At 41.8% G+C, this 11,896-nt stretch overlaps 1 long non-coding RNA gene across 1 annotated transcript in view; it reads right to left on the reverse strand.

The window, feature by feature from the left end:
* Positions 1–11,623, reverse strand: part of LOC122235953 — a 38,095-nt gene extending 26,472 nt beyond the window's left edge. The window contains exon 1 of the long non-coding RNA XR_006214113.1: positions 10,892–11,623. This is a non-coding gene — a long non-coding RNA (uncharacterized LOC122235953). The remainder of the gene's footprint in view (positions 1–10,891) is intronic.
* Between the last annotated feature and the right edge of the window lie 273 nt (positions 11,624–11,896).

The raw sequence follows: 11,896 nt of genomic DNA on the forward strand, positions 1-11,896 counted from the left end.
CTGAGCTACTCAGGCTCACCACAAGACTAGTTTATTAAGGTAACTAGCTAATATAAGATGCTAATAGCTCAATTATGAATACTTGATCTTATTCATAAGGAAAACAAATTGAATAATTCAGGCAAGGGCGCCCGGGTGGCTCAGTGGGTTGAGCATCCAACTCTTGGTATCGCCTCAGGTCATGATCTCACAGCTTCCTGAGTCTGAACTCCGAGTTGAGCTCCATGCTGACAGTTCAGAACCTGCTAGGAATTCTCTATCCCCTGCCCCTCTCTCTGCCCCTCTCCCACTCACACTATCTCTGTCTCTCTCGACATAAATAAACTTAAAAAAAATAATAAAATAGAGATAATAACAGTATACTTCCTAGAATCTAGTTCCCCTCAAATCTGTGTACTTTCTTTCTGAGAAGCCTGAAACTCACTAATGAATTTATGAAAATAGAGACTGTTTTATTACCCAACTCTGTGGTATAGTTCTTTTCTTCTTCTTTTCTTTTCCTTTTCTTTTCTTTTCTTTTCTTTTCTTTTCTTTTTTCTTTTCTTTTCTTTTCTTTCTTTTTTCTTTTCAAGTAGGCTTCACAGCCTGTGTGGAGCCTGGTTCAACGGGCTTGAACTCATGACCCTGAGATCAAGACCTGAGCTGAAATCTGGAATCAGATGCTTAACCGACTGAACCACCCAGGCACAAGTGTATAGTTTTGCAATAATAACTTCCTCCCAGTAGATCTGTTTTTTTCCCTTACGATGATATTGTTATATACTGAGTCTTAAACTATGATCAGGTGGGAAAAAATCCATAGAGCATCCTCAGAGGTACTTTTACACACTGACTGTCACATACCACTCGGGGGGGGCGGGGGGAGAGATGGGGCACCTGGATGGCTCAGTCGGTTGAGCGTCCGACTTTGGCTCAGGTCATGATCTCACAGTTTGTGGGTTCGAGCCCCGTGTCCAGCTCTGTGCTGACAGCTCAGGTCCTGCAGCCTGCTTCAGATTCTGTGTCACCCTCTCTCTGACCCTCCCCTGTTCATGCTCTTTCTCTGTCTCAAAAATAAAAAAGATAAACATTAAAAAAAAATTTTAATAAAAAAAGAGAGAGAGAGAGAGATTCCATTTCTGAAATTGCTCTGGCAGAGCCTAGCTTTGTAGAACCACCTTACCTCAGGGTAAGAAAACCCCTAGACAGGGTGGATAAAAATTTAAATTTCTCATAGCTGAGTACAGGTAGGTAGAGTTTCCACAGAATGATAGAGACTTTCTTTGGCTCTTCCCTTCCCTAAGTCTAGGAAGTTTTGGCAAGTTAGAAAATAGGATAGTAATCACAGCAGTCAGACTAACCTTTTTTCTGTAGACGTAAGTCAGTTTATCACTCCTTTGCATAAAGCCATCCCATTGCTACCCATCACATTTAGGGGGAAAAAAAGCAAACTACTCGGCAAGACCTATCAGGCATTTCCTGAGCCAGTCCCTGCCTACTTCCCTCTCTAACCTCCTACCATTCTGCCACCTGCTCAATGGACCAGCCTTTCTGCTTTCCCTCTAACAGGTGAAACTAATTCATGACTCAGGACCTTTGCACTTGCAGTGTTCCTTCCTGAAACAATCTTCTCTGAGATCTTCACATGCCTTATTCTTTCACATCATTTGTGTCACTTCTCAAATGTCACTCACTGAGTTTCTTCCTGACTTCCTAGCTCAGAGATCCCTTCTATTTTCTTCATAGCACTTATTACTATGTACTTGCACATTCTGTCTATTCCGCTGAAATGTAAGTTTCAGAACAACAGGGAGGGACCAGACACCCGAATAGTTCCTAGTACTCAGTGCACACTTAATCAATGTGGGTTAGGTGCTTAAAATAAGTGCCATTTCCTTAGAAAAAAATAAGTCTGGTGGTTTCTGCAAATGTCTCTCTCTTTTAGGTCAGTTTCCTACTCCCTAGATTAGGTTCTGACCCTCTAAAATCACATCAACCCCTTATCTCACTTCCCCAACCCTACTGGTTCAGGTTACCCCACAAGTCATTTGGGAAATGGCCAATGCCCCTTTAACGTGGTATGCCTGAATTTTGACATCACAAGAACTGCCTTTCTCCAAGAAGTGACCGTGAGTTAAGAAAGGAAACATAAAGCAAGATGTGATAAAATGTAAATGTGGGGTTTTAGGCATGTTTGGATGTTACTGCTTATATAAAAGCTTTCTTCCTTTAATAAGAATAATACTTCAATATGGGAACTCTAAACAATATATTAGCCAAAAGAAGAAAATAAAAATTGATCATGATTCTCTTAATCAGAGAGCCACTGTTAAAATCTTGGTATTGTATATGTATACCTTTGTTTTCTATTTATGCATATACTCTATATCTACCTTTGTAAGCTACTTTATTTTAATCTAACAATATATAATGAGTATTTTTATGCCATTAATTATTTTTCCATAGCTTGATTTTAATTACTTTGTTAACAAACATGTATTGAGCTTAAATGGATTATTGTCCTTGAGCAAAGCAGGTGGGATTCTCTGGGGTCCAGCTTTTTACTGCAGTCTCCTCATCGAGAAATGGCAACATCAGGCCAGTTGTTTTGGAAGGCAGAAGAACACGAAGATCAAGATTTGGGGGAACTAAACATTAATTTTAGTTCTATTAAGAGTTCCAAGATGAGGCTTGACAAAACACAGAAGGAGTCCGTCCAGAATAGGTAACCAAGACTCAAAATACTTCTTGGTTAAAATAGAACTCATCTACCAGAATCATGTTAAGATCAAGAGCAAGACAAAAAGGACATTAGAGGGAGAATGGGAAAGGCGGGGGGCGGGGGGGGTGGCGGAGAGTAGGAGACAACAGAAGTGTGCTCTCCGTAGGAGAGTAAAATCCATTGTCCAGAGCCCCGAACCAGAAGAAAGACTCATTGGAGGTATGATAGGTGAGCAGAACCCAGAGGGCCCAGTGACACAGTAAATAAATAGCTTCAACTTAAGCCACAAAGGGCTTAAAATGGGGAAGCCTGCTGTCAGGCAGGACCCACAAAAGAAGGTTCAGTGCAGATCCGGTGGTAGATGTGGGTACAGCAGGAAAATAACGATGTCTGGGTCTTAGAGAAGGGAGAGGCCTGTGGACTTCAGGAGGCATAGGTAGTAAGTTCCTCAAAGACAGCATTGAATTCTTCAGCCACGTGCCCAGGTTCTACCAGTAGGACTACCAAGAACATAGATGAGAAAAGAGAAAACTTCACTGTTGTTATGGCAGGAGGGTCAGTGTGGAAAGGTTATGCCTTGCCTTCTGGCATTTAGCAAAGCTTTATGCAATCTCTAAGCTCTATCTTACAGGTGCTCAGGTTGGTTAGGGAGAAACAGGAAGAAGGATACAAAAACATTATGTGCATGAAAACAAATGCCCTGAAAGCCTCACAGAGCCTCTGTGTGGGGTTCTCAGGTGAAGGCAGTAGGATGTCTTTCTCTGACTTTGAATGCTACATTCTTTTCCCAGTTACCCAAGCAGCTGGCCTCGATCCCTAATACCTTTTAGAATGTATGTGTTTACTCATAAGTGCCTCTCTCTTCCTGGAGACTAGATAGGAGCTCCCGGGAAACAGGGCATGTGACTACACACTGAAATGCCCCTCTTGCCTCAGCTCTGAGGATCTGTTGCTGGATTCACTTTGTCTCACTCTTTTCTTTTTTCTTTTTTCTTTTTTTCTAATGTTTATTTATTTTTGAGAAAGAGAGCATAAGCAGGGGAGGAGCAGAGAGAGAGGGAGACACAGAATCCAAAGGAGGCTCCAGGCTCTGAGCTGTCAGCACAGAGCCCAACACGCGGCTCACACCCAGGAGCCGTGAGATTATGACCTGAGCTGAAATCAAATGCTTAACCGACTGAGCCACCCAGGAGCCCCTGTCCAAGTCTTTTTTATGAGGAGAAAGCCAGACCCCCCGGGAGGCGGCTTAGTCCTTCAGGTAAACAGACTTTGCCAGCCCAGTTTACCAGGCACACCCAGATTTACTCTTCACCTGGCCTCCCTACTAACAGCAACCCCACCCCTGTGCTCATGTATCCTCTACCCCCACATGCGTTTGAACCATAACAAAGATTAAATAGCACTGGGGTTGTTATGTGAACTCAACCACAATAGATGACAATGGCTCAAGGAGTAAAGTTGAAAAGCAGAGATGTCAACCAAGATAACTTTGCCTATGTGTTCAAATGGAATAATTGGAACACCTGTTTCTCCTGCTTCAGGAAAGCCCGTGGCCCTACCGTCTCTCTACGGAAATGCTTATTTCTCACTCAGTCACATCCGGCTCAAACTTTCTGTATTGTCTCAATTCATCCCATGTTTGGAACATCTTGCCACACAGTACCAGGAGCACTTTTTGCACACTGTATCACCTCATGTTGGACATTACCTCCGATCTGTTCGCGCCCCCAAATGCCACCAACAGAAGGTGGCATATGGAGCAGATTTTAAGTATAAATTTCAAGTAATGGGAAGAGTCCACAGCACATCATTGCCAAAAAACTCTAATAGTAAATTCGATTCTTGGAGCATTTCGACTGCTTTCCCACCTACTTTTCTCTCAGGGCTCCTTCCTGAGAAGAGCCCATCATATTGTGACCTCCCTCCTGCTCACCTCTGACCTCCTCTTCTTCCTCAAGTTGCTCTTACTTCTTCTGGCAGAGCCATTTCATTGTTCACCATTTTGTTGTTATACACTTTCCAGATCAAAACCTTAAAATTTTCCCTTCCTCCTCTAAAGTAGTCTCGGTGGTATTATCCTCAGACATAACAAGTATCTCTCTCTCTCTTTTAGCAAGTATCTCCATAAGAGCAACTCTAGCACTGGTTATTAAAAGAACATTTTGTTATCCTGCCATAGCCAGAAAAGAAGAGAATGTTTGGAAATCCTCTAAACCTAAGGTTGCATTCTTTGGGAGAAAAAATATTTATTACCCTTCTACCCCAGCCCCTCCTGTACAATGAATGACCCTCAAACCATCACGGCCATGCAGAATCCAGCTCTGGAAGGGAAGGCACACCTCTGGGTGTGACGCCATGTGTAAGGAAAGGTGGAAAAACAAGAGGGAAGGTGCATCTGGACACGACAAAATATATGCATCCAAAGCTCCACGAAACAGCATGAAACCCAGTCTTGCTGAAATAAAATCCCATCTGTCCCACACAATCATTTTCCCCTTGTTAAATAAGATGCCAAGTTACTTTCACCAGATTGGCATTTGGCCTATGCGAGAACAAACAGGAGAATCTCCCTAAGTTTGTTTCTGGATATGAACAATGGTGATTGCTGCCGTTGTTTGTGGAACCTCCCTGTCAAAGCAGCTGAGCGATTGGCAACACGCGGGCATGGGAATGGCAGAGCGGAGCCCGCCAGTATCTATTGCAGTCATTTGCCAGGATAATGTGGGCTTGTCAATTACACTGTCAGGCAGCAACTTATGCTGAATTTGAAACAGTAAATGTCATACAAAAGCATAAGTGATTTATAGATGAGAGTACAGGAGCACTTAAAATCTGCAATGTAATGAAATGAGATACCAACAGATTGCATGTTTTGTGGTTATTACCACAGAGGGGGGAAAAAACCCTCTAGAAAAGAAATAACTATTTGAGAGCAATCAGCTCCGAAGCGCGAACCACTTCCCACCTCACCCCCTCTCCCAATTCTTGGAACACTCAGTCGATCTATCAATCTGACTAACTAATAATGCCTTGGTACTTTACTTTAAGTAACAAAAGCTACAGCACTCAAATCAAAAGTCTGCTCTCCAGTGCACTTTGCAGCCTCACAATACACCATGTGACAAAATGCAAAAGGCCTTGCTAAAGGCAAGGGGGAAAAAAAAACAGAAAAATTCGAGGTAGGTCATAAGCTAGAGCTAAACTGACCTATTTTGATACAGCCAAGCTTCCATTTGTTTTTTGAGGCTTGCCCTTTGAAACCACATTGTTACATTGAAATGTTTGCTTCTGTTGCTAGATCTGCTTGCAAGAACAAAACAGGTTCCGAGACAAGAAATCTGAAATTGGTCGCACACCGCGCTCTTATCCTCCGTTGCCAGCTCTGCAATTCCATCCTGGAGGCCGCTCTGACCTGTGCTTCCATTACTTCCTATCTGCTGACAGGACTTCAGTCTCTCTCCCACCTCCCTCTCTCCCAGTTCCCCTGTCCATTGCTCTTGGCTTTGTTTTCAGGATCCCGATGGGGATTCTAACCAGTTTCCATAGCTATTTGACCCCCTTGACTCGGCTTCTTGCACTTGGCTTACATGTTTTATCCTCCCTGTCCCGTCTACACCTCCATGCTGCCTGAGCTATTTCCTGTCTTGCCCTTTTGCCTTGTAGTCTTCCTATTGTCTCGGCTACCTTTTAAATCTTTACCGCTCTTTTTCCTACAGTACTTTTACTGTGGCTCCTTTAATGATATGTTCTCATAACATAGTCCGCAAGCTAGCCACCAAACTTTCAATGCAGAAAGCTCACCTCCCCAATGCACAGTCAAAATTTCTGGCCTCCCCTGCCCAGTCTACCTTGACACTTCTACAGGAAGCCAGGATACTTCTGCTCAGGCAGAAACTCATCATCCATAATGAAACGTAATACAGAACAATTCTAAATTATTCCTGCCCACCAGAAAGAGATGTTGTATTCTTTACTTAAAGAGATGGAAACCTGGAGCTTTCATACAAGTGCCAAGTATATTTTTGAGCCACAGATCTCAACAGTAATATTAATTATTGTTACCAAATGAGGGAGCTCCATAGAGGATTTTCTTGAGGAAAGGGAAATGTTGGAGATTCCAACTTTGATTTTTTTATTTTTTATTTTTTTTTAATTATTATTTTTTTAACGTTTATTTATTTTTAAGACAGAGAGAGACAGAACATGAACAGGGGAGGGGCAGAGAGAGAGGGAGACACAGAATCCGAACAGGCTTCAGGCTCTGAGCTGTCAGCACAGAGCCCGACGCGGGGCTCGAACTCATGGACCGTGAGATCATGACCTGAGCCGAAGTCGGTTGCTCAACCGACTGAGCCACCCAGGCGCCCCCCAACTTTGATTTTTAATCCTTCCCTTGCCACGGTGATCGCAATATCAGAAGTTTATGAGGTGGGGTAGTCTTTAGCACATCCTTTTTTGTGTGCTTTTATATTGGGATAAACTGACAGACCACCATGTCTGTATATCTTACAGTTGAACCACCATATCTCAGTATATCCTATGTTTTTTGTTTTTTTTTTTTTCATTTAAAAAATGTAAGTGGGGTCATTTTCCCTAAGGAAAATGGAAATCTCTTTTTTCAAATGTAAGTGCTCTGTTCTGTTTGACATATACTGCTACATTCCTTGGCATCATCAACAAGGAAAACTGGAATATAATAAACTCTAGGATTACATATAATGAGCCATTATCTCTCAACTCCTACACTGTGCCCTTATCATAAGGGAGGTTCTGCTGAAAGGCACATTAACTCCTTTATTTATCACTGAAACTCAATCCTGATGGGTTTATATTTAAACATGACTAAGTACAGTGGGGAATGTAAGATTGAAATGGTTCATGACTCCTTATAGTTTACTTTCTTAAGCAGAATGATATCACACATATAGAAAGAGATAACTACTATGCAAATAAAAAATGAATAAAGGACATTCATGGATAAGCTCTTCAGCAGAGATAAACATCCTGAATTCTTTCACCAAGAAAATTACCTAAAGTGGGAAGTGTATCTAAAATCAGACATAACAATTCAGACTCCTTTCTACCGCTGCTGGCTGGGAAAACCTGGACAAGTTATTTAACTTCTAGGAACTTCTTTTCTTCTCATCTGGTAAAAAGGGATAATTTCTAATCTCTTCAAAATTAAAATGAATTACATAGATAAAAGCCTCAGTAAATGCTGGTCCCTTTTTCCTTGTCCATAGATGCTATTCAAGATTCTCATCAAACTATCCCTCTTAGAGATCACTCTCCAGAATATTGGCCCAGACTGACACCTCCCCAGAACCTTTGCACTTGGCTGTTCCCTGTGCCCAGAAGGCTCATCCCCAAGATCTTCTTCTGGCTAACTCCCCATTATTCACTTTCAGCCCATTTCTGGCCACCTCAGAGATGTCTCCCATGTTGCACACTCTCTCTATCCCATTACTGTTTTATCATCTTTGTGGCACTTACTGCTACATGAACTCCTCTTATTATCTGTTCGTTTCACAATTTATTGATCAGTCTACACACACACACACAGAACAATCTTCACGGAAGGAAAGAACCTGAGCACCTAGTTCACTGCCAGATCAACATAGTGTTTATACTCGACCTTGAAAACAACGAAGAGCCAAGTCACTGAAGACAGTGAGGGTTATCATCTCAGATCACACTCTGGCCACAGTGTGAAAAATGGAAGGCTCTGGAAAAGGCAAACTTATGGAGACGGTAAAAAGATCAGTGGTTGCCAGGACTTGGGAGGAAGGAGAGATGAATAGATGGAGCACAGAGGATTTTTAGTATGACAAACTTTCTGTATGATACTATAATGGTGGATACACTGTCATTATCCATTTGTCAAAATCCATAGGATGTACAACACCAAGAGCAACCCTAACATAAACTACGAACTTTGTATGAAAAGAATGTGTCAGCATTGCTTCATCATTTGTAACAAATGTGCCACTCTAGTGAGGATGTCGATAGGGGGAGAGGGTGTACTTGTGTGGGGGAAGGGAGTATATGGGAACTCTATATTTTCTGTGCAGTTTTGCTGTGAACCTAAAACTGTTCTACAAAATGAAGTCTTTTTTTTTTTTTTTAATGGATTGAAGAAAGCAAAACTTTAGACAGGGAAATGGGAATAAGACTGGAATAATCTAGGGACACCTGGGTGGTTCAGTCGGTTAAGCATCTGACTCTTGATTTAGGCTCAGGTCATGATCTCACAGTTCATGAGTTCAAACCCTGAATCAGACTCTGTGCTGATAGTACAGAGCCTACTTGGGATTCTCTCTCTCCCCTTCCTCTCTGCCCCTATCCTACTTGCTCTCTCTCAAAATAAATAAATAAACTTAAAAAAAAATTGGAATAATCCAGGCAAGATATGACGAAGGCCTAACCTACAGCTAGACTCCCACACAGGCTAGGGTTTATGTCCTTTTGGTGTGTAAATGTTCGTCTCAAGCAGAACACCTTGACAGGGAAACAATCCCAAGAATGCGATCCTTCTGGCATCTAATATAATGAGTCTATTACCTACACTGATCTATCTCTTTTGCTTTTTTTAGTTAAAATATATACATATATATTAAACAGCCAGTCCCTATTAATAGGCTCTTAAGCAGTTTATAGTCAACTAAATCCCAAAGATATTTTACATAATAATATACCATCAAAATACATTTTCTCCATCTTCTATTTTCAAAAATCTTTGTTGGTTTCAAGCCAATCTGCTTGGCTATCATGATTGTTTTGATTCCTCATTTATTCAACATAATATCAGGTTCATCTGTCTCTCTAGTGGGTCACCCACATATTTTATAAGCATGCCTTCTATATTTTTATCCCATTGCAGCAAATGATTCTTTTTTAAAAATTTTTTTTCCAACGTTTATTTATTTTTGAGAGACAGAGAGAGCCAGAGCGTGAGCGGGGGAGGGCCAGAGAGAGAGAGGGATACACAGAATTCGAAGCAGGCTCCAGGCTCTGAGCTGTCAGCACAGAGCCCGACGCGGGGCTCAAAGTCACAAACCGTGAGATCATGACCTGAGCCGAAGTCAGATGCTTAACCGACTGAGCCACACAGGCGCCCCTGCAAATGATTCTTTATAAGCAGCCGGAGAGTGGAGGGATATACAAAGCCTAACAGTGCCCTTTACCTCTCATCTCAAGCTATGTTCTATACACTAAATTCCAGGGTAAGCAAGAAGCTGCCACGAATTTCTGTGTTTCTTTATGGAAAACACTTGTGAAAAATTGACGATTGGAAGGCTAAGAGGTCCCGATGGGACAAATCTAGAGAACTTCATCCATTTTTATATAAATGCATTAATCTAATCGCTGTCATTTTAGTTGTCAAATCACATTTCTCCATCTGGTCCACAGGCCATCAGGAAAGAACTCCTGGTTCTGGGGGCTGTGTTGAAGCTGGATTGCACGGCTGACTCTGTATGCCTGCTGCACCCTGGCCCCATTTTAGGTGGACACAGCACTGATTAAATCCCTGCCCTCATCAAGCCTACTCTCTAGAGAAGTGACATTCTAGTGGTACCTGAACATTCTAACCTTTGCCATAAACTTCAGGTTATTCTATTTATTAGTCTTTCTTAGAGGATTTTCAGGTCAGGATGCCTTTAAAAGTCTATGCCTCTTCTAGATATTGGTCCTTAATTTCTTACCCCTTCTAGTTTTATACATGCCCTCTTCAGATTCTGAGCTCAACAGACTAATTCTGAGATGGAGGCATTTACTTGTTTACATGCCTCCCTGTCTGCATACTGCTCCTGACCACAGCTGGGGACAGACGGATTCACTTCCAGTCCTGGCTCTTCCACTTATTGGCTGTTATTTGGGTGAATTACTCAGCCTCTCACAGCCTTTTTTCATCTGCAAAGTATAGATTACCAGACATACTGTAGAGCTCTGTTGTAAAGCGTAAATGAGCTAATGAATATAAAACACTCAGCAAAGTGCCCAGCATGTAGGAATCCCTTAGCATTTATATACACAAAGTTTAATGCTCTTGATTTATGCTCTCGTTGTGAATTTCTGACAATGTCATCAGATCTTTTTTTTTTTCTGAAATTTTAAATTTGTGTTCTCACTTAAATGTCCCTTATTGCAGGATATCATGGATTCCTCTAGCCCAGGTAGCCACTGTCTCACCTGTAAGGATGTGGGCTCCATGAGGACCAGGGGCTCGCTTTTCTATCTTGTCCGAAACATCATCTCCAGCAACTTGGGTAGTTCCTGGTACATAAAAAGGCATGCAAATATTAAATGAAAGAACTGATCCCGTTTAGGAAACATGTGCCTGCTCTCCCTTACTCTACTAATACTAACTCAGGGATGACAAGACACTGTCTCAATTCCCATTAATTATAAATCACTAACCACATTTTCTTGTCTGTCAGAATTAAATAATGAAAATTCTCCTCATCGATGCTTTGCATTTTGAGTGATGACACTGTCATTTTATTAGACATAGAAATAAACTATGTTCTTCTTGAAAGCTGAACACACACTCAAAACTGTTCTCGTGGCTGTTATGTCACGTTTGCAAAAGACTTCGATGGTTGTTGCCACACAGATATGTTTGAACAAGAAAATATAGGACCATGTTATATATAGTAGTTTTGATCTCTTCCTGACATATGTTAAAATCTAACAGTGATAGTATACTGAGTAAGCATAAGGCCACATAGGCCTACTAGAAGTATGAATAGTATAACTCTACAGATTATTCAGCTGGGAAGTTCTTAAGTGTTTACTGAGAATCTACTATGTGGACAGCACTATAGAAGTTACCAAAATAGTATCAAAACACATCTATTCAGGGATGCCTGAGTGGCTCAGTTGGTTAAGCGTCTGACTTCAGCTCAGGTCATGATTTCACAGTTTGTGAGTTTAAGCCCCACATCGGGGTCTGTGCTGATAGCTCAGAGCCTGGAGCCTACTTTGGATTCTGCGTCTCCCTCTCTCTCTCTGCCTCTCTCCCACTTGTGCTCTGTCTCTCTCTTTCTCTCAAAAATAAATAAAATGTAGGAGCACCTGGGTGGCTCAGTCGGTTGAGCTTCCAACTTCAGCTCAGGTCATGATCTCACGGTTCATGGGTTCAAGCCCCACATCAGGCTCTGTGCTCAGCTCTGTGACAGCTTGGAGCCTGGAGCC

Source organism: Panthera tigris, chromosome F3 (assembly GCF_018350195.1).
Source record: "Panthera tigris isolate Pti1 chromosome F3, P.tigris_Pti1_mat1.1, whole genome shotgun sequence".
NCBI classification, from domain to species: Eukaryota; Metazoa; Chordata; class Mammalia; order Carnivora; family Felidae; genus Panthera; species Panthera tigris.